The sequence below is a fragment of the Chiloscyllium plagiosum genome, chromosome 5 (genome assembly GCF_004010195.1).
Source record: "Chiloscyllium plagiosum isolate BGI_BamShark_2017 chromosome 5, ASM401019v2, whole genome shotgun sequence".
NCBI lineage: Eukaryota > Metazoa > Chordata > Chondrichthyes > Orectolobiformes > Hemiscylliidae > Chiloscyllium > Chiloscyllium plagiosum.
Window position 1 is genome coordinate 13680871 of NC_057714.1, and position 23096 is coordinate 13703966.

Genomic DNA, 23096 nt, shown 5'->3' on the forward strand with positions numbered 1-23096 from the left:
ACAGTGTCCAACTTCATGCTACTGGAGGAAGTGCTCTGGAGCTTGCTTGTAATGAATTGAGATATTCCACTGGGGGAGACATGTTAAGAGGGGGGTTAGGAGGAAGTGCATGATGTCTTGCTGGGTGCACTAATGAGGAATTGATGACATCTACTCACAAACACTCTCATCCATTGGTAATGATTGACTGGATCCATGTTAGGAATAGTGACAAGTGAACATTGGGTAACATCTAACAGTGCCCACGGTGTTGCTCAAGGTTTTGGGTGGCACGGTGGCACAGTGGTTAGCACTGCTGCCTCACAGCGCCAGAGACCCGGGAATAGCAATCACAATATGATGCAAGTAGTATGCACAAAGCTAAAGTTATTAATTGTTTATTACTTTCACAATAAATAAACCTCAACATCTTGTCTCTGTGTTTCTAATTTGAAATATTTACAATTTCAATATAATTTTGCAAAGTCCAGCATCTCTTGTTGTGTAAGGTAATTAGGACCCTGAAGGAACCTTGTGATGACCTCAAGGCATTGCATGTCACTGAATATGAATTCTATGGAATAGTGGAGTGAAAACAGCAAGGTAGGAATTCTCTAGAAGATAGTTTGGAAGAAAGAAAACAGAGCACATGATCTTCCACACATGAAAAAGATGAATTAAATCTTACCTATAAGTCACAGCCTGGTATTATGTTTTATAGCACTTAATATTAATATATAATAAATAGTATTTGAAGACAGTCCTTGATTTTGCTTTCTTCTCAACCAGTCTGTAAAGAACCCAAACTCAGTGTGGCATTAAAACACAATTACAATTGTCATTTTAGAAAAAGAAACTCAACTAACTACATTAAACAGAAACAAAACACACCATGCATTAATTCTGATAAGGTAAGTGTTACAACAAGGGGTAAACCCTCCTGCATAATTTAAAACCAGCAGTGCAGCAAAGATTTATCCCATGCAGTAATCTGTAAATTCAAGTGGCCAAGAACTATTTAAAGTAACAATTAACAACTTTATCTCTTTAACTTTAACAGAGAATAATTAACTAACAATTATTTACCATTTCTTCCTCTAACCTGTCTTTCACCTTCCCTTTTCTAAAACTAGTCCGACAAAACTCCCAATTAAGATTTACTAAGCAACAAAACCAGACAGTTTTCGTTCTTCTATTCGGATCTTTCTGTGTATTCTTTTCTTCTGCTTAGGAATTTCTTCATCACAGGTTACTGATTGAAAAGGTACCTTTTTAAGAGAGCTATTTTTCAGGCAGTCTGTTTACATGCTGGGCTTGGCAGTTCTCCTCTCAACAGTTCAATTTTCAGAAAAATTAGATTAATTAGATTCCCTACAGTGTGGAAACAGGCCCTTTTGCCCAACAAGTACACACTGACCTCCAAAGAGCAACCCACCTCTCCCTCCCCCCGCTCTGACTTATGCACCTAACGCTATGTGCAATTTTAATATGGCCAATTCACCTGACCTGCACATCTTTGGACTGTGGGAGGAAACTGGAGCTCCCAGTCTTATACCCCAGAGCATCAGATTGTGTCACTGGCTTTTAAGGTTGTCAATACACTCAATTCAAACTGAATTGGAGATTGATATTTTTATAATTTAAGCTGATTGGCCAAATTCAAATTTGTTTTTTGCCTCCAGGCAACGAGCTAATTGAATTGTTCGACCAAGTGTCACATTGTTGTCTTATTGAGAACACTTGGTTCTGTGTCCGCTAGTTCTGCTGTTGTTAACTCTCTTAAAGTATACCCACATCTTCATTACTGTAAGATACAACATTTTTTAAAAATCTGTAATAGGGACAAACAATTCTAAAAGATAAACAGTCAAAATCCTTCATCAGGAACTCATTAGTTGGAGAACGTAATTTAGAATATTTGTTACATACCAAATTCTTTTGTTTTTGGATATTGAGATGTTCAAAATTCCAAGCAGTTCATCATCTTTATGACATTTAACGAAAATGTTTTAAAATCCTTATACCCACCGTACCAGAAAATTGAATTAATTTGATTCAATTTTTCACCATTCTTAACACTCAAGAGTTTAATATTATCAATTTTGAATTTTGCATTCATTTTTAATTTGCATGAAGAAATGGGAGAATACCATGATATGATGTGGCTATCTTGTTTCTTTATCTTCAGATCCTTCTCATTAAGAAGGCAATTAATGATGGACAACAAATGCTGATCTAACCCGCAAAGGCCTAATCCAATGAATAATCCAAACACCTCTCAATAAAGTTCTCAGCCCAAATAAAATGTTGTTAACATTCATGTAAAAGTTGATCCCATAATTCTTGGCGTACTTCATGTGAAAGTTAAATCTAGTTTCTCAGGGATTAACGTCCAAGATTATTAGAAGCAAATACTGGAGATGTTACTGATTTGATTTTGTTTTCAATAACTAAATATATTTAAAATGGAAACAAGTCTAAATATTTTTAATATCTATTTAGATTTAGTTTCAATTTATTCAAATTGTTAAAATGATCAAAGTATGAATGACAATTAATATGAATCATATTTTTAATGTTGCCTTTCTTTTTGCAACTGCCCATTTTTGAATTTTGTTTGGATATAAATCAAGCACACATATCAACTGTTCAAAAATATTACCTGGGTCAACGTCAAGCCATCACATATGGTCTCAAGAACTAGTGTCAAAAATTAGATTCTTTATATGACATATGCAATAATGATTGAGCAATATCAGAATTTAATATGGATATCTTAATTCACATTAGCAGAAATATACCCCAGTCTGAAATTATACTGTAGAGAGATGAAAGCATGACAATATAAACAGTGAATATTTCTGGCTCAAGTGGAATATAGCTTTTGTACAGTTTCTTTGCTTCCAAAAGAATTTAATGTCACTTTCTCAACACCATTTGTTAATTGTATTGAACCGTAACCTTGGTATAGCCCATGAGCTGAAATTTACCTTGTGGAAATGGGAATATTCTCCTCCTAAGACAATGTAATGTCTAGTATATTGGTTAGCTAGATATCCTGATCCTGTGCCTAGAAGATTTTGATAGGACTTACTCTAGAATGATTCTGGGTAATCCAAGGTGGACAATGGTAATAAGATTTGGCTGTAACACGCTGCTCCTTTTTTGAGGTATTTTAGGTGTTGTGGGTGATTTCCTTGAATTCCGGGAGCAGCAATTACTGATTATATGCTGTTGCATTATTTTGGAACTTTGGAGAAAAAGAAGTCAAAACAACAACACTTTTAAAAGGGAGGGCAACAGACAAAGGCAGCACATGGTGAGGTCAGTGCAGGACAGAGAGAGAGAGAGAGAAGGGAAAACCCACATTGACACAGCAGAGAACCTGCACAGTTACTGCCTTTGATGTTTGAACTCATGTATCACTGGACATTGGAGTGCATCTGGGAAAATTAACAAACAGTGAAATTCACAACTAAAACTCATGTATCACTGGACATTGGAGTGCGTCTGGGAAAATTAACAAACAGTGAAATTCACAATTAATCTTGGAGGAACCTGTTTGGGAGCGATCACAGCACAGAAACAGATAAGTGAATATTTTAAGTGTGGCCTTACAGTAAGTCTGCAGTACTTAGTAAAGTGTGTTCTTTCTTGATTATATGTTTTATTGAGATATGACTCTTGATTAAACTTAAAAAGAAAAGCCACAAGTATTAAGTTAGTCTGGTGCAGTGTTCTGTAGAAGAATAAGACAGTGCTATTTCCTGGGTCTTTAGATTGAAAGAAGCAAAAATGGCCTTTAGTAGAGTGATATGCTCTTCTTGTTGGATGTGGGAGTTTAGGGAGAGTTTATGTATTACTGAACATTATATCTGCAATAAATGCATTTGGTTACAAATCCTATCAGATTGAATGGATCAGTTGGAGAGACAGTTAGAGACAATCAGGAATTTACAAGAGCAAGGGCATGTGATGGATGGCAGTTATAGGAAGGGGGAAAAGTTGCAGATACAGTCACAGAGATGGGTTAACTCCAGGAAAGGTAAGATAGGTATGCAGGAGTCTTCTGTGGCTATCCCCATTTCAAGCAAGTATGCATTGTTTTGAAAAATATAGGGGCTGATGGATTCTCAGGGGAATGTAGCATGACCAGCCAAGTTTCTGGCATCGAGACTCGATCTAACACAATAAGGGGTACGTCGGGTTCCGAGAAACTCTCTGGTCCAAGGTACAGACAGACGTTTCTGTGGCCAGCAGCGAAAAATCAGAATGGTGTGCTGCCTCCCTGGTGCCAGGATCAAGGATATCTCAGAGAGGGTGCAGAATATTCTCAAGGGTGAGAGGGACCAGCAGAAGGTCATTGCACACATTGGAACCAAATTACTCTGATTTTTAAGTGCAGCTGCAATATTTTTCATTATGGGTATTTTTTAGCTCATCTTTGCCAATTAGTTAAAAAAAAAACAACTCCTCTTTACTTCTCATACTTTGTTTATTGTACAGATGCAGATAGTGCTCTACTCAATGATCCATAGTTCTTATAAGTGAAAGTGATTATTTCTCCCAAGCAGTGTACAGCAAAGTGAATCTTGTGATTCAGTGGTTACTTCTGGCTACTCTATTTCTACCCCTCAATTTACCCTTCAGCCGTTTCTGGTTCCAAAGAAAACAACTCCAATCTCTCTAATTTCTCCTCATAGCAACAATGTTCCAGCCCTGGCAACATCCTTGTCAATCTTCTCTTCCTTCTCTCCAGAGCAATGACATCCTCTGCCAATGAAGGAGTGTATTCCATATGCCTTCTTTACAATTTTATCTACCTGTACTATTATTTTAAAGATCTGTGCAATTGCCACGATCTCTTTCTTCTTTTACCAATCCTCGTATACTCCATTTACTGTGTATTCCCTTTTACTGTTTGACCTCCCTAAACGCATTACTTCACACTCGTCAGAGCTAACTTGATTTGCCACTTTCCTGCTTACTCCACAAACCAGCTACATCATTTGGAGCTTACAGCTATCCTCTACACGATCCACTACATGGTCAATTTTTGTGTTATCTGTGAATTTCTCAATTGTGCTCCCACATTCAAAGTCCAAATCAATAATATATAAAACAAACGGTAAGGGACCGAACACCATCCAAAACAGCTTTCCATTCATAAGGACAACCATTTCCTGTTACTAAGCCAACTTTGGATCCAACTTGACACATTACCACATACCCCATACCCTATGAGTTTTATTTTTTTTGACCAGTCTGCCATGTGCAACCTTATCAAATACCGGATTAAAATCCATGTAGACAATATCCATGGCACTACCCTCATCAATCCTCCTTGTCACTTCCTCAAAGAATTAAAATTTGTAAGGCATGAACTTCCCTTAACAAAACCACGCTGACTATCCCTGACTAGTTCATTTCTTTCTAAGTGAAAGACTATCCATAAGACCATTAAGACATAGTAGCAGATATTAGACCATTCAGCCCATCAAGTCTGCTCCATCATTCAGTTATGGCTGATAATTTTCTCAACCCCAATTCTCCTGCATTCTCTCCACAATCTTTGATTCCCTTGACAATCAAGAACCTATCAATCTCTGTCTTAAATATATTCTATGACTTGGCCTCCAAAGCCTTCTGTGGCAATGAATTCCATAGATTCACCACCCTCTCGTTAAAGAATTTACCCTCTTCTCCATTCTAAAGGATCTTCCCTTTACTCAAAGGCTGTTCCCTCAAGTCCTAGTCTCTCTTGCTAATGGAAACATCTTCCCAACATCCACACTGTCCAGGCCATTCAGTATTCTGTGAGTTTCAGTTAGATCTCCCCTCATCCTTCTAAACTCCAAGAGTGTAGACCCAGAGTCCTCAAACACCCCTTTTATGTTCAGCCTTTTATTTTTGGGATCACTATTGCGAACCTCCTCTGGACCCGCTCCAAGGCCAGTACATGTTCCCTGAGACATAGGGCCCAAAACTGTTCACAATATTCTAAATATGGTCTGACCAGAGCCTTTTAAAGCCTCAGAAGTACATCCCTGCTTTTAATAAATGCCATCATTGTATTTGCTTTCCTATCTACCGACTCAACCTGCAAGTTTACCTTAAGAGAATCCTGGATGAGGACTCCCAAGTTCCTTTGCACTTCAGATTTCTGAATTTTCTCCCCATTTAGAAGATAGCTTACACCTGTATTCTTCCTACCAAAGTCCATGACCTTACACTGTCCCACATTGTATTCCATCTGCCACTTCTTTGCCCACTCACCTAACCTTTATCTTTTCTAATAGTTTTCATGCCCTCTCTTTGATTTCCTTAATCTTTTTTACTTGATCCCTGTTCTTTCTATACTCCGCGAGGCTATCAGCAAGAGCTTTTGTTCATCATTGACTTCAGCAAACACTTGTTGAAATTCATCTCTCAATCTTCAATTGCTTACCTGACTGCTAATCCACATACTGTTTTGCGATTAGCGAACAGGATTAAAAGGTAAAATAGATGAGCAATGGAAAACCTTTAATGTTTGAATTTGTAATTTGCATGAAATGTATATTTCCTTAAGTAATAAAAGGATCCATGTGGAAAGTGGTCCAACCACTACGCATTGTACAAAATCAAAGGAAGAGGCCTCTGACATTGTCAAGAGTAGAGGAGCCTATTGATTGGGAGGATTTTATAGTTTATGAAATCATGACAGAAAGAGTTGATAAAGTGAGAGAAATAGAATGAGAATAAACTTACAATCTGTTACATTTCAAAAAGAAGAGTAGGCTGAAGTGTTAAACAACAGCCAGAACGTTATTGTGGACATGTCCACTCTGCAGGCAGCAAAGTTGCACTAAGTTGTTTCCCTCCAAAATGCCCAGTGACATCATTGTGGTGTCACAGGATCAGACTTTTAAAGTGACAGTCCAATAAATGCATATCACAATCTGTCCCCATGTTCTGCTTGCAAGTTATTTGGAAAGAGGAAGAAATTAGCAGAAAATAGATATAGGTCCTCCAAAGAAGTTATAATGAAGAATAATGAATGAGAGCAACCTTAAACAAATGCTTTGAATGTGTCATCATGATAGAAAACATGAAACACATTCTGTAAGTAATGGGTCTAATGAAAACAAGGAACTTGGGGATATTGTTATTATTAGAGAATGAACAGTGCTGTGGTATCACACATTGAGTCTTCTGATGTCTACAGGGAATATATTCTCTCCAAAAACAAACTCTGGTAGACAGTTAAAGAGACACTCCTGTTGACACAAGACCTCGAAAACAAATCCACACACTCATCCCACACTGCCAAAATTGAAGATACCTCACTTCTTCCACATGCACCTCCTGGCTGACCAAACTGTTGCCAGATGCAACCTGTTCATTGACATGAATAGTGGAGTTCAAGATTTCAAAGTTTCATGGAACATCTATACTATGCTCAATTACTTTAAGATGGGTCAGGTAACATGTTCTGAAAATGTGTTGCTGGAAAAGCGCAGCAGGTCAGGCAGCATCCAGGGAACAGGAGAATCAACGTTTCGGGCATAAGCCCTTCCTCAGGAAGGGCTTATGCCCGAAACGTCGATTCTCCTGTTCCCTGGATGCAGTCTGACCTGCTGCGCTTTTCCAGCAACACATTTTCAGCTCTGATCTCCAGCATCTGCAGACCTCACTTTCTCCCCAGGTAACATGTTCCACAAGTGGACCATAAAGAACAGCTCAAGTCATGATATTGGGCATCCAAGTCAGACAATCACCCATATACTCCACTTCTACACAAAGTCATCAGACTATGGTGGCATCACAACCATTCACACTCTATCAGCTGAAGCCACTGAATGGATTGTTAACATTGACGTTGAGCTATTTCTGCTTTCCCAGCCATTTTAGTAATATAGGAGAAAGTCCTTCTTTTTTACTCAGTTCAAACGTTTTGACCTCATTTGATGCTCATTCTAGCATATCACCCCTCCCTGAATCAGTGTTTCTTTAATTAAAATGTTGACCTCTTCCTCCTTTTTGTTTATCCCTCACTTTATCCCATCTGAAAACCACAGAACCAGGAGCTTTGTACTTCCATTTCTGCCCTTTCTTAACCTACATTTCATTAAAACAATGGTATCATATTTCCAAGTTCGGTGAACTCAGCTCATTTGCATTATTATCGAAGGGTGTGAAGCTGGAAAAGCGCAGCTAGTCAGGCAGCATTTGAGGAGCAGGAGAGTAGTCGTTTTGAGCATAAGCTCCTCATCATTTGCATTATTCATGAGATTCCTTAATGCAGTATACACCAACAATCACTGAACAACTTATTTTAGCCTTTGTTTCCTCAATATTTCATTACAGGCATTCCACAGGTTTTGAAAGGGTTCCGTTCTCGTGTCCTATTGAATTGTATGCAACCCTCCCCCCACCTTATCTTCTGTATCAAAATCAACTTTTTCCTAGCTACCATCAGTTCTGAGGAAGGGTCAACTGGACCCGAAACGTTAACTCTGATTTCTCTCCACAGATGCTGCCAGACCTGCTGAGCTTTTCCAATAATTTCTCTTTTTATTTCTGACTTCCAACATCTGCAGTTCTTTCGAGTTTTATTTCAATTTGTATGCAAGTTGGAATAGGCCAAAATAAAATTGCTGTTCAGATGGGCAGGAAATATTCGTATGTCAGATCTTTAAATTTACACGCCAGTATGGGATCACGTTTGGAGGAATGAGCATTCATTGGATGTTCATAAATCGAGGACCCCCCCCGTACTCACTTGTTAGCTTTCCAACTTCCGTTTCTAGCTTTGCATCCTTACTTTCTGAATCTATGCTCAGGTTACCACTTCCCTTTCAAAGTTTTTTAAACTCACCCCAACAACACTCACAAATCTCACTCCCTTGTTGTACAAGGGTCTGAAAGGGTTAATGTTGAGGAATGCCAGAAAACCAGTCACTTTTATGACATGGGCAGAATAGCTTGGGCTCACAATGGAGGGAAAGCTAATGCCTGGCCTTCCTCAAAGTCTGTGTAACAAAGTCTATCATTTCATTCTAACCTGTAACATGTTGCTAATGTGCAACAAACTACATCTTATCTAAAGGAGATTTTTGTGTTAGACAAGGAAGTGGTTTCCTCGACCACACTAGACCAAGCAGATTTTTCATTTTCCTGCACTTAAACAGGATGATGGCAGTGATCTTCATCATAAGCAGCAGCTCATAGAGCACGGTGATCTGGAATGCCTGTACACCAAGGTCAGCAGCAGCATGGGTTTTATTTGACTGCTCATACAATACATGGTGAGCAGCAGTGAGACCGTTAAACTCAACTCTGCATTGGCTATTCATACAACACAGTGAGCAGCAGGAAAAAGCTGAAGATTTAAGAAACCTACAGAAGAAAAACCTTGAGCAATCCTCAGAAATGGCCAACACTCCAGGAAACTGTAAACCATTTCAGACACACATACTGGGAGAAGGTGATGGCCCTGCTGGTGTTATTGCGAGACACAGTGTTGGAATTAGAATTCAATTTTTAAAAAAATATTCTAGAACTAAAAATCTACTGATGACCATGAAACAGTTGTTGGAGAAACCTATTTTGCTCACAAACGTCCTTCAGGGAAGGAAAACTCACTGGATCTGGCCTACATGTGACTTCAGACCCATTGCAATGTGGTTGACTCTCAACTGCCCTTTGAAATGGCCTAACAAGCCATTGCTACAAAGTCTCTGGAATCATACCTTCGAGAGAATGTCCCATCACCATCCCTGGAGATACCCTGTCGTACTGGCAGGACAGACCAAATAGAGGTGGTGGCATCATGGTATATGATTAAGAGGGAATTGCCCTGGGAGTCCTTGACCTTGATGCCAGAGCGTATGAAGTCTTATGGGGTCAGTTTAAACATGGACAAGGAAATCTCCTGCTGATTACTATGATCATCCTTCCTTGGCTTATGCTGAACAACATGGAAGAAAGACTGAGGCTGGCAAGGACACAAAGTGTTCTCTGGGTGAGGGATTTCAATATTCACATCAAGAGAGGCTCAGCAGCAGCACCACTGGTTCAGTTGGTCAGGTTTCAAAGGACACAGGTAGCTCTGGGACAATGTGTGTTCCGACAGTGTGTTTTGGCTATTGTGTTGCTGAAGAATTAGGGAACGGTATTTTCAAGAATGCTTACCACTGTTCATAATAGCACGATTCCAGTGGGGATCAGTTTGCTTGCTTCGTTCTGCGCATGCGCCAAAATCTCTGTGCTTGCTCAATGTCAGCGCCGGTCATATCGCACATACACCGATGTCAGCTGCCAACAGAGCAACTTTCAGTGAGAGGTACGGTACAGAGAACAGCTTTCTTTTATTTTTTAAATATACAGTATTAACTTTACTTTTGTTTTGTTAATAAATATGATTTTAACCTTCATTCAGGCCATACTATACTCTGTGTTGGGCTTTTGGGTAATGTTTGAGCGATCGTGAGTGGTATTTTTTGCTGATTTACCACTAACCCCACTTTTCCTATAAGAACCTTTTTTTTAGATTAGATTAGATTCCCTACAGTGTGGAAACAGGCCCTTCAGCCCAACAATTCCACACCGACCCTTCAAAAAGTAATTCACCCAGACTTATTTACCCCCGACTAATGCACCTAACACTATGGGCAATTTAGCATGGCCAATTCACCTGACCTGCACATATTTGGACTGTGGGAGGAAACCGGAGCACCCGGAGGAAATCCACACAGACACAGGGAGAATGTGCAAACTCCACACAGTCACCCGAGGCTGGAATCGAACCTGGGTCCTTGGCGCTGTGAGGCAGCAGTGCTAACCACTGAGCCACTGGATTGTGCAATTTTCTATTAAGTGAGTTTTCGCTGGGACTCAGCTCTGACCTTATGGAAGAATTACCTGTTCCTGCCACACTGGGTCTGCAGAAGGTAGTGAGGGAACTGACAAGAGGGAGAAACATATTTGACCTCATCCTCACCAATCTGCCAGCTGCAATACATCTGTCATGACAGCACCAGTAAAAGTGACTCCCATACAGTCATTGTGGAGGTGAGGTGTTGCCTTCATATTATGAACAACCTCCACTGCATTGTGTGGCACGGTCACCGTGCTAAATGAGACATATTTATCTAGCAATTCAAGCTTGGGCATTCATGAAGTGCTGCGGACCATCAACAGCAGAAGAATTGTACTCCAGCACAATCTGTAACCTCATGGCTTGGCATATCCTCCACTCAACCATTACCATCAAACTAGGGGATCAATCCTTGCTCAATGGTGAGTACAGAGCAGCATGTCAAAAGCAGCACTTGGCAGCCCTAAAAATGAGGTGTCGACTGGTGAAGCTACAAAACAGGACTACTTGCATACAGAACTGTATAGGTAACAAGAGATAGACAGAACTAATCGATCCCACACCCAACAGATCAGCTGTGTCCTCAGTTTTAGAGCTGCCAGTTTTCAGCCATTTCAGGTCAGTCCATGTGATACCAAGGAGGGTTTGGACACAGAGGTTACTGGTAAAGATTATGGGCCCCTACAATATTCCACTAATAGTATCAAAGATTTGTGCTTCAGAACTTGCCGTTCCTGTGGTCAAGCCTTGGCAGGGCAATTATAACATCTGTACCTACCTGACAATGTGGAAAATTGCCCAGGTATGTCCTGTACACATAAATCAGGTCAAATTCAATCCAGCCAATTACTGCTCCGTCGGTCTACTCTCCATCATTGGTAAAATGATGGAAAGTGTCATTAACAATGCTTTCAAACAGCACCTCTTCAGCAATAGTCTGCTCAGTGATGCTCAGTTTAGGTTCTGCCAGGACCACTCAGCTCCTGACCTCATTACAGCCTTGGTGCAAACATGGGCAAAAGAGCTGAATTCCAGAGATGTGAAAGTGGCATCAACTATGCATTCGATCAAGTGTGGCATCAAGGAGTGCTAGCAAAACTGGAATCAATGGGCATCAGGGGGCAAACTCTCCAGTGCTTGGCATCATACCTGGCATCTAGAAATATGGTTGTTGGAAGTCATCTCCAGGATATCTCTGCAGGAGTTCAGTAGCGTAGCTTTGTTAGCCCAACCACCTTCAGCCACTTCAGCCATGATCTTCCCTCTACCATAAGGTCAGTAGTAGAAAGGTTCACTGATGATTACACAAGTTTCAGTACTATTTGAGACTCCTCATATACTGAAGCAGTCCACATTCAAATGCAACAAGACCTGGAAAATATCCAGTCTTGGACTGACAAGTGACAAGGAACATCTGTGTCACACAAATGCCAGGCAATGACCATTTCCAATAAGAGACAATCCAACCACCATTCAATGGTGTTACCATCTCTGAATCCCTCATTGTCAACATCTTGGGGTTACCATTGACCAGAACTCAACTGGATTCACCATATAAATACAATAGCTACAAGAGCAGGTTAGAGGCTAAGAAGATTGCAGTGAGTAATTCACCTCATGACTCCTCAAAGCTTGCCCACCATTGACAAGGCATAAGTCAGGAATGGGATGGAATACTCCTCACATGCCTGGTGGGTATAGCTTCAAAAACACTCAAGAAGCTTGACCGCATCCATGACAAAATAGTCCATTTGATTGGCACCACATTCACAAGCAAGCATTTCCTCCACCACTGAAGATCATTTACAACAGTGTTTATTATCTCCAAGATGCACTGCAGAAATTCACCAAAGATCCTCAGACAGCACCTTCCACCTTCCAACCCATGACCACTTCCATTCGGAAGGAAAAGGGCAGCAGATACATGGGAATATCACCACCTTCAAATTTCCCTCCAAGCTACTCACCATCCTTGGATCCCTTAGAAATTTAGTGACATTACTTCAGTGTTGCTGGATCAAAATCCTGGAATTCCATCCATTACAGCGATCTAGGTCAACCTACAGCACATGGAATGCAGTGGTTCAAGAAGGCAACTTGCCACCACCTTCTCAGCACCAACAAGGGCCAGGCAATAAATGCTGGCCAACCAGTGATGGCCTTGTCACATGAGTGAATCCAAAAAAAAATTGAAAGAGGAGAGTGAGTGACTGGAAATGAGAATTAGTAACTTCAGAGGTTACATCACAAGATAATGGGAGCAACCATGAGTCTGACTTCTGTGTTGGGTGAACAGACATCAGAGGATTCCATAAGTAAAGCTTAAAATCCTTAGGTGGACTAGGGAAACTTAAAAAATAATGCAGTAATTCAGACTGGAAAAGCAAGAGGTTATAAAACTACTTACTCCTCCAATCAAATGTCAATGCCATAGTGAGTGGGCACCACAAGGCACAGCTAGTATGGGTATGGAAGGAGGTGGCAGAGGATGTGGTGGAGGCTGGTACAATTGCAACATTTAAGAGGCATTTGGATGGGTATATGAATAGGAAGGGTTTGGGGGGATATGGGCCGGGTGCTGGCAGGTGGGACTAGATTGGGTTGGGATATCTGGTCGGCATGGACGGGTTGGACCAAAGGGTCTGTTTCCATGCTGTTCATCTCTATGACTCTATAGAGAGAAACAAAAATAAAGTTCACGAAAGAAATATTAATTGAAGCTTGCAGACACTCGGACACCATGGAACCTATAATTAAAGTGATGTTGTTGGGCAGATTTGAAGATTCAAGAGAATGGATCAAACAGGGGTGGAAAGTTGGGAGACTGTATTCAGACTGTAGTAAAGTTGGGAGATTCTTTGTAAGAGCCATGATGAAGTTTGGAAGGATTTACTAAAACCATAAGGTGCAGGAATTAATCGGTATTACTATAATTAATGGCGGAATTGTTTGTTAAAGCTACAGACAGCAAGATTCAAACAGCGAAGCTGCATCAAGGCAGGGAGAAATAAAAGTCTTTTAAGCAAGCAAAATATTTAATTAATTTCGGGAGACATTGCATTTGAAACAATATTGCCAGGAGACTTCATTTCATGATTAAGTAGAACACAGAATTAGACCTCTTCGAAAAAAGAAATGATGAGGTATAGAATAGTTTACAACTTAGATGCTGAAGCAGAATGAGCAAATATGCTTGTACATGAATTTGGAGTATTGTTGCTGTTATAGCTTACTAAGGGGAATAGAAACACGTATACTTTTGCAGAGGTATGAAAAGCCTTTCATAGTTACTTCAACTTCAGAACTCAAAATTGTTGAAAGAACAAGATCTAAAAGAGAGTCCACACACAGGGAAATCCATAGATGGTTTTATTAATTGTCTCTACAGATTAATAGAGAAATGTGAGTGTGGTGACTTCAAGTCAGACTTTGTAATTGACTGGAAAGACCAATTCTTGATTTGCATGGTTTTCAGCAGCTGCAGCTCAGGACCTCTGGTTTGAGAGGTCCAACAGTTAGTAATTTCTGGATTACTCTGATGCCATGTGTTAATTGTGACATAAATAAGAGGTTATTCCAGATGAATGTATGGATGAAGAGATGGTGTATGAGGAAGAGCTTTAGATTTCTAGGACATTGGGACCATTTTTGGGGGCAGTAGGATGTGTACAAGGCTGACGGAAACCCAAACTGGAATGAGACCAGCATCTTTGTGGGATGCTTTGCTAGTGCTGTGCAGGAATGTTTTAATGAACTGAGAAGGAAGGGTGGGATCCTGAAAGGAGTTCTGCAGGTGGGAGAAGGTGGGTGAGAAGGGAAAACACCATCAAAATTAGAATAGACGGCAAACGAGTCAGGAAAGTGGTGGAGATGGTGATCAGGGAATCAATCACAACAGAAAGGAGGGATGATAGCTTAGAAGGCTCCTCAAATGACACCATTTCGGTAGAACTTAATCAAAAAGGAGCAATCACATCATTGGGAGTATAGTATAGACCCCCTAAGAGTCTGAAAGAAAATAGAAGAACATATATCTAGGCAAACTTCAGAAAAGTGTAAAAGTAATAGGATAGTGCAGTATTTCAACATCCTAAAAAAAAAACTTGGATTGTTATTGTGTGAAGTAGTCATTATGGAAAGGCTTAGATGTTGTGAAATTCTTAAAATGAATCCGGGGGGCAGTCCTGGAACTAATTTTAGGTAATGAAACTGGGCAAGTGGTTGAAGTATCTGTGGGGGCGAATTTTGCAGACAGCAATCATAACTCTGTTAGATTCAAGATTGTTATGGAAAAGGACAAGGATGAGCCTGAAATCAAAGTTCTGAACTGGTGGAAGGCGGATTTTAATAAGACTAGATATGCTTTGACTAGATTGGACTGGAAGCAGATACCGTCAGCTCAATTTGTGCCAGAGCAACTGAATGCAACCAAGAAGGAAATAAGAAGAGTACAGGGCTGACATATTCTAATAAAGCTGGAAATGTGTTGCTGGAAAAGCGCAGCAGGTCAGGCTGCCTGACCTGCTGCGCTTTTCCAGCAACACATTTCCAGCTCTGATCTCCAGCATCTGCAGACCTCACTTTCTCCTCATATTCTAATAAAGATAAAGGATGGGTTCAACAAATCCAGAAAACTCTGGATATTGAGAGACATATTGAGAGAATTGAATAAAGTAAAAAGAGAGAGGCTTATGGCAAATACTGAGGGATAAAAATGACAGAAGTCCGAGAGGAATAAAGAATATGCAAGGGAAACTTAAAAAGTAAATTAGGAGGGTAAAAAGTTGCATGAACATACAATAGCAGGAAAAATAAAGGAAACTCCTACATTGTTTTACAGGTACATTAAGGGTAAAAGGATAACTAGGGAAAGAGTAGGGCCCATTAAGGACTGCTGTGGTAATTTGTGTGTGGAGGTTAAGGATGTATTTAGGGTTCTAATTTAATACATTGATTGGGTATTCATTAGTCAGAGGGACGATGTGGGTATAGATGATTAAAGAAATTAGCACAGACAGAGAGGAAGTTCTGAGTGACCTGCAGACATAAAAGTGGATATCTCCCCAGGGCTGGGTGAAATGTACCCTAGGCTGTTGAGTGAGACAGGGGAGGAAATAGCAGGGGTGCTGACAATAACTTTCAATTCCTCCCTGGCCACAGAAGAGTGATGGAAGACTGGAAGACAGCAAATGTGGTACCAATTTTCAAGAAGGGAGCAAGGGGCAAAGCAGGAAACTACAATCAATTTCACCATAACTGTTGGGAAAGTATTGGAGCGACAGAGTTAATCTACATTTAGAGAGGCAGGGATTAATCAAGAATAGTCAGCACGGCTTTGTTAAGGGGAGGTCGTGTCTGGTCAACTTGATTGAATTTTCTGAGGAGGTGACTAGGTACCTAGATGGGGGCGTAGTCTGCTCAGAAATCAGCAAGACTTTTGATAAAGCTACATTGGACACTGATACTGAAGGTAAGAGCCCATGGGATCTGAGGAAATTTGCCAAAAATGGGTCCAGATTTGGCTGAATGGCAGGAAGCAGAGGGTGAAGCTTCTGTTCAGCACGATTCTGCAAGAATCAGTGTTGAGGCAGTTGCTGCTTTAGGTTAAAATCAATAATTTAGACTTGAATTTAGGAGGGTTGATCAGTAAGCTCATGGATGACATGAAAATTGGTGGGCTGGTAAATCATGTGGAAGATAGCCTTAGTTTAGAGGAGGGTATAGATGGTCTTGTCATATGAGTTGATCTAGATAAATGTGAGGCGACGCCCTTGGGCAGAACAAGCAAGGAAAGGGAATACATAATAAGTGTTCGGGCCCTGAGGAACATTGAGGATCAGAGGAGCCTTGTTGTTCATGTACACCTGAAGGTAGTGGGGCAGGTAGATACACTCATTAGGAAGGCATATGGGATATTTGCCTTTATTAACTGAGGCAGTGTTTAAAGAGCCAAGAGCTTATGATGGAATTATGCAGGATGTGATTGCACTGGAGACAGTGCTGAGTAGATTTGCCAGGATGCTGGTAATCTGGTATTTACTGTCTGTAAGGGTGACAGAAGCAAAAACCCATAACATTTAAGAAGTATTTAGTTGGGCACTTGTGACACTGAGTAGCTTCCTTCCATTAGTTGCACCCTTCTTCAGCAACCTCTTGTAGGTTAGTTTTAAAATGGTAGTTTGCTTTCCTGGCTATAGCAGGCCAGCTTTCTCAGTTGACATCTTCCTACTCCGATATCTACCACGGAGTGTCAGACAGCAGGAGCTGTCTTTTCTGTTCATGTTTGAAGCATTTGCTATAATTTATCATCTGAGTACAATACTAGAGGTTGTCATTGAAGATCTTTTCTGCAACGAGCTTGATACACTGCCTAGTTTCTAGTAGTCAATTAATTTAAGAACATCTGCATGCACCCAAATATTATACAGCACTTACAAATTCAAGGTTTCCAGAAAGCTTTTGCATGCTACTTCCAGCTGGTTTGTGATAATTCCAAATAAAGAAAATTACAGTGCAAATAAGATATTCAGCTGTTTCAGAATTAAGCACTGTTTAAAATGTGAATATTCACCATTCCAGTATTACTGGCATGCACAAAACACTACTCTGTGTCCTCTACGTTTTAGCTATTACTGGTATAAAACAAGGTTACCCACCTATACATTACATATTGCAATCAAAGATGAATTCAATATCTAAGCTTCTTTCTTTGTTTCTCAATTCTCTTTTACTATTAAAAGAAGGAAGACAAAAATTGTATCCATTCTGTGACATAGAACAATTTTGAACAAGATTTCAAAAACAGTGGTTTTGGGAATGTGACATATAACAGGGCAGTGACCTGTCTCAATTGTACTTGGCAATGAAGTTGGAAGCATCATGTATGTGCTTCAATAAGAGATTTGTAACTAAACTATGGCTTCACTGATGTTAGATGAAGTTCTGAGCCATGGAGAATGTTTGAATGTCACTTTAATAAATGCCAAATCTTGTTTATATGTAATGCACCGACAGGGACCATGAAGGAATGAAAATGTAGCAAGTGTTGACCCAGGTCCTAGCTGGGGTCGATCATGGTTTATGTTCTCAGAGTCACCATCATAGAAGCACTGCAACTAATTGGCAAGATGCATTGATCTTTTAACAGAGGTGAGTGGCTAAAATGTTTAGAGTATGTGTCTTTATTTGTCTGGATGACTGAAGAGGCAAAATTGAAGAAACCTGCTGAGTATAAGAGCATCCCAAGTCTCATGAAATATCATGAAACTCTCCAAGTGGTTTCAAGGACCTGTCAGGATGGAACAGCTACTCTTCTCCTTCTTCAGCCTTCACACCCTCCAGCCTTGCTTCAGTAGCTAGTGTTTCCCCCATCTGACAGCTTAGGTAAAACACAGAAGAAGACACCAATATCCAGGAGACTGGAGATGGGGCATTTTAAACGTGTCCAGCTTATTGCTCAGGTAGCTGAATCTCATTTTGAGACCATGATCTGCTCTGGTTGCAGCATGGCTCACACTAATGGAGTTCTTCTGGGTCAATCCTTTTCTTCCTCCCATCCACATGGGTCTTTGGAGGGAATGAGTGAAAAGCTGTACCAACCGGGAGTTTTGGAGAATCTAAGCATTGAAGCTGCTCCTGGGAGAATGAACACACACACTTCTGAAGGATTCACTGGTGGCGGCCACAGGCAAAGTTTTATGTTGAGGGAAATCCAAATGTTTTGGTTTAATAAACATACTGACTGCCCTGCTAGAGCCTTGGAGGCCATATGTGTTAATCTATGGGGTGGTGTCACATCCTCTGGCACTTTCAGGCTGTCTGTCAGCATCAAATTGGTAATTTTCATTCTGCTTGGTTCTCTTCCAGAGAGTTATCTTAATGTAATAATGTGTGTTTGATGGGAAGATGGTGAATATGTCTTATAAGCAACATATAATGTCAAACAAGCTGTCTAACAGTGGCAGAATAGAACATTGCTCCTTCGGATTTTAATTATTGTTGGAGATTTAAAAGCAATTTTAAATTAAAATTAAAGCAATTTCTTAGCACTTTTTGTCTCTTCTATGTTTTTCTCTTAATCCTGTCTTTCTTTGTTATCGTTTTTTGTTTTTTTTACTTAATGTTATCATTAATTACATTTTATCATGTATACTTCCTACTTCCTTCAGTCTGATTGGCTGTTTCTAGTTCTCATCCCAGATTCCTGTAGAGGGTGACATGCTAAAATAAATTGGCGCTGATCATAATTTGTCACGCAAAAGTGTATGAAAAGTCCGTGAGCAGCTGAATGCATAATAATCAATGCTTTTCATTCCTTGTCACTGACAGCAAAATGCAAGACAAGACCTTCAATAACCCACAATGCCTAAAGGCTCATCTGTCAAAAGTGGATAAAATAGGCAAGGGATCATTGGAACAATGTGGCTGGAATTTCAGGCCTCCTGCCCAGCAGAAACAGTCTTGCAGTGTTTTAACATTGGTGGTTGAACAACCTCCAGCTCCATTCACACTCGCAGCAACAATAATTTCCCAGGCCCACTGCAAGTCAGTTGTGGAGGCATGATTCAGTCAAGGGACCAGTTAAAATGCTCATTGTCGTTGTCATCTTTTGATGTACAATGAACCACAACTGCGATTTATGGAACGAATGGTCTCAGCTGGTGGCTCAATCAAAGAGAAGCTGAAAGGGTGTTGCCTTTTTTTTTGTTGATGCATGCTGTAACTGTTTCTCATTCACACTCACTCTTTCAGGGATTAGTCCCCACTCGAGAGATCCCAGCCCTTCTCCCGGCCCCTTACCCATATACATCTATTTTCTTTTGGCTGATATGTTGGCTTAATATTGAGGTGTCCCACAGCTGAACAAATTCATCTGTTTGTTTAATTTCTAGCTAAATCTCCACCTGGGTGAGGCACGGTGGCCCACTACTACGTCATAATGCCAGGGATCTGGGTTCGATTCAACCCATGGGTGATTGTCTGTATGAAGTTCGCACGTTCTCCCTGTGTCTGCGTGGCTTTCCTCCCACAGTTCAAAGATGTGCAGGTTAGCTGCATTGGCCATGCTAAATTGCTCATAGTGTCCAGGGATGCAGCAGATTATGTAGATTAACCATGGGGAAATGCCAGGATAGGAATTCCTGAATTTAAAGGGGCAGCACGGTGGCTCAATGGTTAGCCCTGCTGCCTCACAGAGCTAGGGACCTGAGTTTGATTCCAGCCTCGGGTGACTGTCTGTGTGGAGTTTGCACATTCTCCCTGTGTCTGCGTGGGTTTCCTCCGGGTGCTCCGGTTTCCTCCTACAATCCAAAAATGTGCAGGTTAAGTGAATTGGCCATGCTAAATTGCCCATAGTGTTAGGTGCATTAATCAGGGGTAAATATGGGGAGTGGGTCTGGGTGGGTCCTCTTCGGAGGGTCGGTGTGGACTTGTTGGGCCGAAGGGCCTGTTTCCATACTGTAGGGAATCTAATCTAATGTAAAGGCTATGCTTACCTCCTGGAACAAAATATCCAGGTAATTTTGCCTGTCCCTAATGCAGCGAAATACCTTCAGCTTAGACTCTAGCTCCTTAACCCCTTGAGCTGCAATATTTATTGCAGATGTGTTTGTTATGGATCATCTTAGTGAAAGCAACTCCCACATGTTTTAGCTGCAACATATCACTAGACCTGCCATCTTTATGGTATTTTACTTAAGTTATAAATTAAATCATTCTGATATCCCTGCTCTTTGCACTTGAAGAATCTCTACTTTGAACACTTTATTGTATTTTCCCCCTTTCTTATAAACTGATATCAAACTTTTACATAATAAGCCATTTATAAGAAAAAGAGAAAAGATAGGTGACCGAACGCAAAATAAAGACCTTTACTTTTTATTAAAGACTAGAAATACTTCTCAATTGAGACGCTCAACTCCAGTACCGTAGTGTAAGTAACAATATCAAATGCTAAGTTGCGCTAAGTTGGCTTCTTGTATATGTAGAATCAAAAAGTGTGGCACTGGAAAAGCACAAGAGGTCAGGCAGCATCTGAGGAGCAGGGGAATCAATGTTTCAGGCATAAACCCTTCATTAGGAATGTGTTGTAAGGGGGCTGAGAGATAACTAGGAGTGGGGTGGTGCTGGGGGAAAGGGAACTTGGAAGGCAATAGGTAGGCGAAGGTGGGGTAATGGTGAGAGGTCAGAGTGGTGGGTGGAACTGATAGGTGGGAAGGAAGATGGACAGGTAGGACTGTTCAAGAGGGCGGTGCCAAGTGGGAGGGTTGGATCTGGGATAATGTGGGGGGAGGGGAGATGAGGAAACTGGTGAAACATGTGGTTGAGGAGTCCCAAGGTGAAAGATGAGGCATTCTTCCTCCAGGCATCGGGTGGCTAGGATTTGACGGTGGAGGGGGCACAGGACTTGCATGTCCTTGATGGAGTAGGAAAGGGAGTTGAAGTGGTCGGCTACAGGGCGATGGGGTGTTTGGTGCGTATATATGCACCCAACAGGAAGGGCTCAGCTGAGCCAGTTAATGGTTCTTAAATCGGGTACTCTTTCAATGCACCCCGTGAAAACAAATCAGCTCAAAGCTGAAACCCTACAGAAAATTAAAACTGCCAATTTTCACAAATTAAAGTTTTAGGTACTTCCTTATCCAGAAAGTGCATTGTCAGTGCAAGGCTGGACCGAATTTGCTACCTGAATTTATATGCATTTATCGTTATAGGCATATTTGTATTATACGTCTTTTCTAACTTTTATCTGTTTGGAATGACCTCTTACTTATAATCTATGGATATGCATGTTACATTACTCATCCTTCTTCCATTTAATACTTATAATCACACTCTCTGTTTACGCAAGACTATCTGGTTAAACTGGATCCTTGTAACTCATGAGTTTATTTGGGCTTGAGTGTAAGGCATCTGCAAGGGAAGGGAGCTTTTTTTCAATTATCCTTGTTGCAACCGATCATGGTGTTGAGTGAATGAAAATGAGGAGCCAATTCAACTTTTTTCACCCTGGCTTACCAGTTTGTATTGTCTTGTCTGAAACATAATGCATTAGGGAACCTCATCTGGGTTCTGGCAGTAACCATGGATGCCAACAGCTTAATACTATTCTCAGAATTCAACCTCTCACTCAAGATAAACGCAAGTCTCTCACAGCGCCAGCAGTGTCAATTTAGTGCCAACAGTTGTGTAGTTATGCATTTTTCTCGCTCTCTGCAATGATTGACCATTATATCCTTTAAGCCTCATGCTTCCCACTGTGTTCACACCAGCTGCATCCTGATGTGCCCTAGACACTATGTGCTACCCCGTGTCTGCTGACTGAAAATTTGAAACTGCTCCTTCAGAGGACTGTCAACGTGCTTCGCCACTTTATTGGAGTCTTATAAGTTTCCAAAACGCCCTGTTGAACCCTCCCTTTAAATTTGCAACATATTCAGAGGCCAGGTTCCGCTACTGCCCTCTGTTACTGGAATTTTCAAATTACACCCACACCCTTTCTTGCAGTTCTGTCCATTGGAGATCCAATATTATGACTGTGACACTAACCTCCATTCAAAGTGATCTGCAATACGTTGGAAAGGTATCATTTGATGTGATGCAGAGGATATTATTCAATAAATTATGTTAGTTGAATCTGTGCTTACACAAGCACTGTGAAATTCTGCACAATACCCAGATAAATGTAAGGACAGGAAAAGCAAACTAATCCATTTATGACTTGTTTCCCTTCAGCAAGATGTCTGAACCTTTAATAGTTTGACAGTTCACAGTGCCTGTTACTTCAGACTTTCTTCAGTTCTTACTGCTCAACCAATTTCTGATTTCTATTTGCCTCATCTGACATGATTTCTACTATTCTTAAAAATAAGCTCGTAAAAAGGTTCCTTCTTTTAACTTGTGGTTATTTTGAGATATTTATGTTATTTAATAGGGAGAACAAAAGACATTATAAAATATAATAAATTCTTTGTCCTAAATGAACTAAAGAAAACAATTCCTGGCCAATCAACTTCGAAGCAGAGGCTGGGAAAGTAATTAGGAGAATACGTCTGATATGGGCATCAGTTGTCTGATAAGAAGCTCATTGAAACACAAAGTTAACTCCAGCTGGGCAGGAACTGCCACAGTAAATTTCAAGAATGCACACACTAGGTCTGTCTGCAGGGCTGCTCTGCAGCTTATTGCTCCCACAATCATAGGACACAATTGTCTTGTTCTGGCAGTGATTGCAAATGTCGAAATTGGCAACAATTCT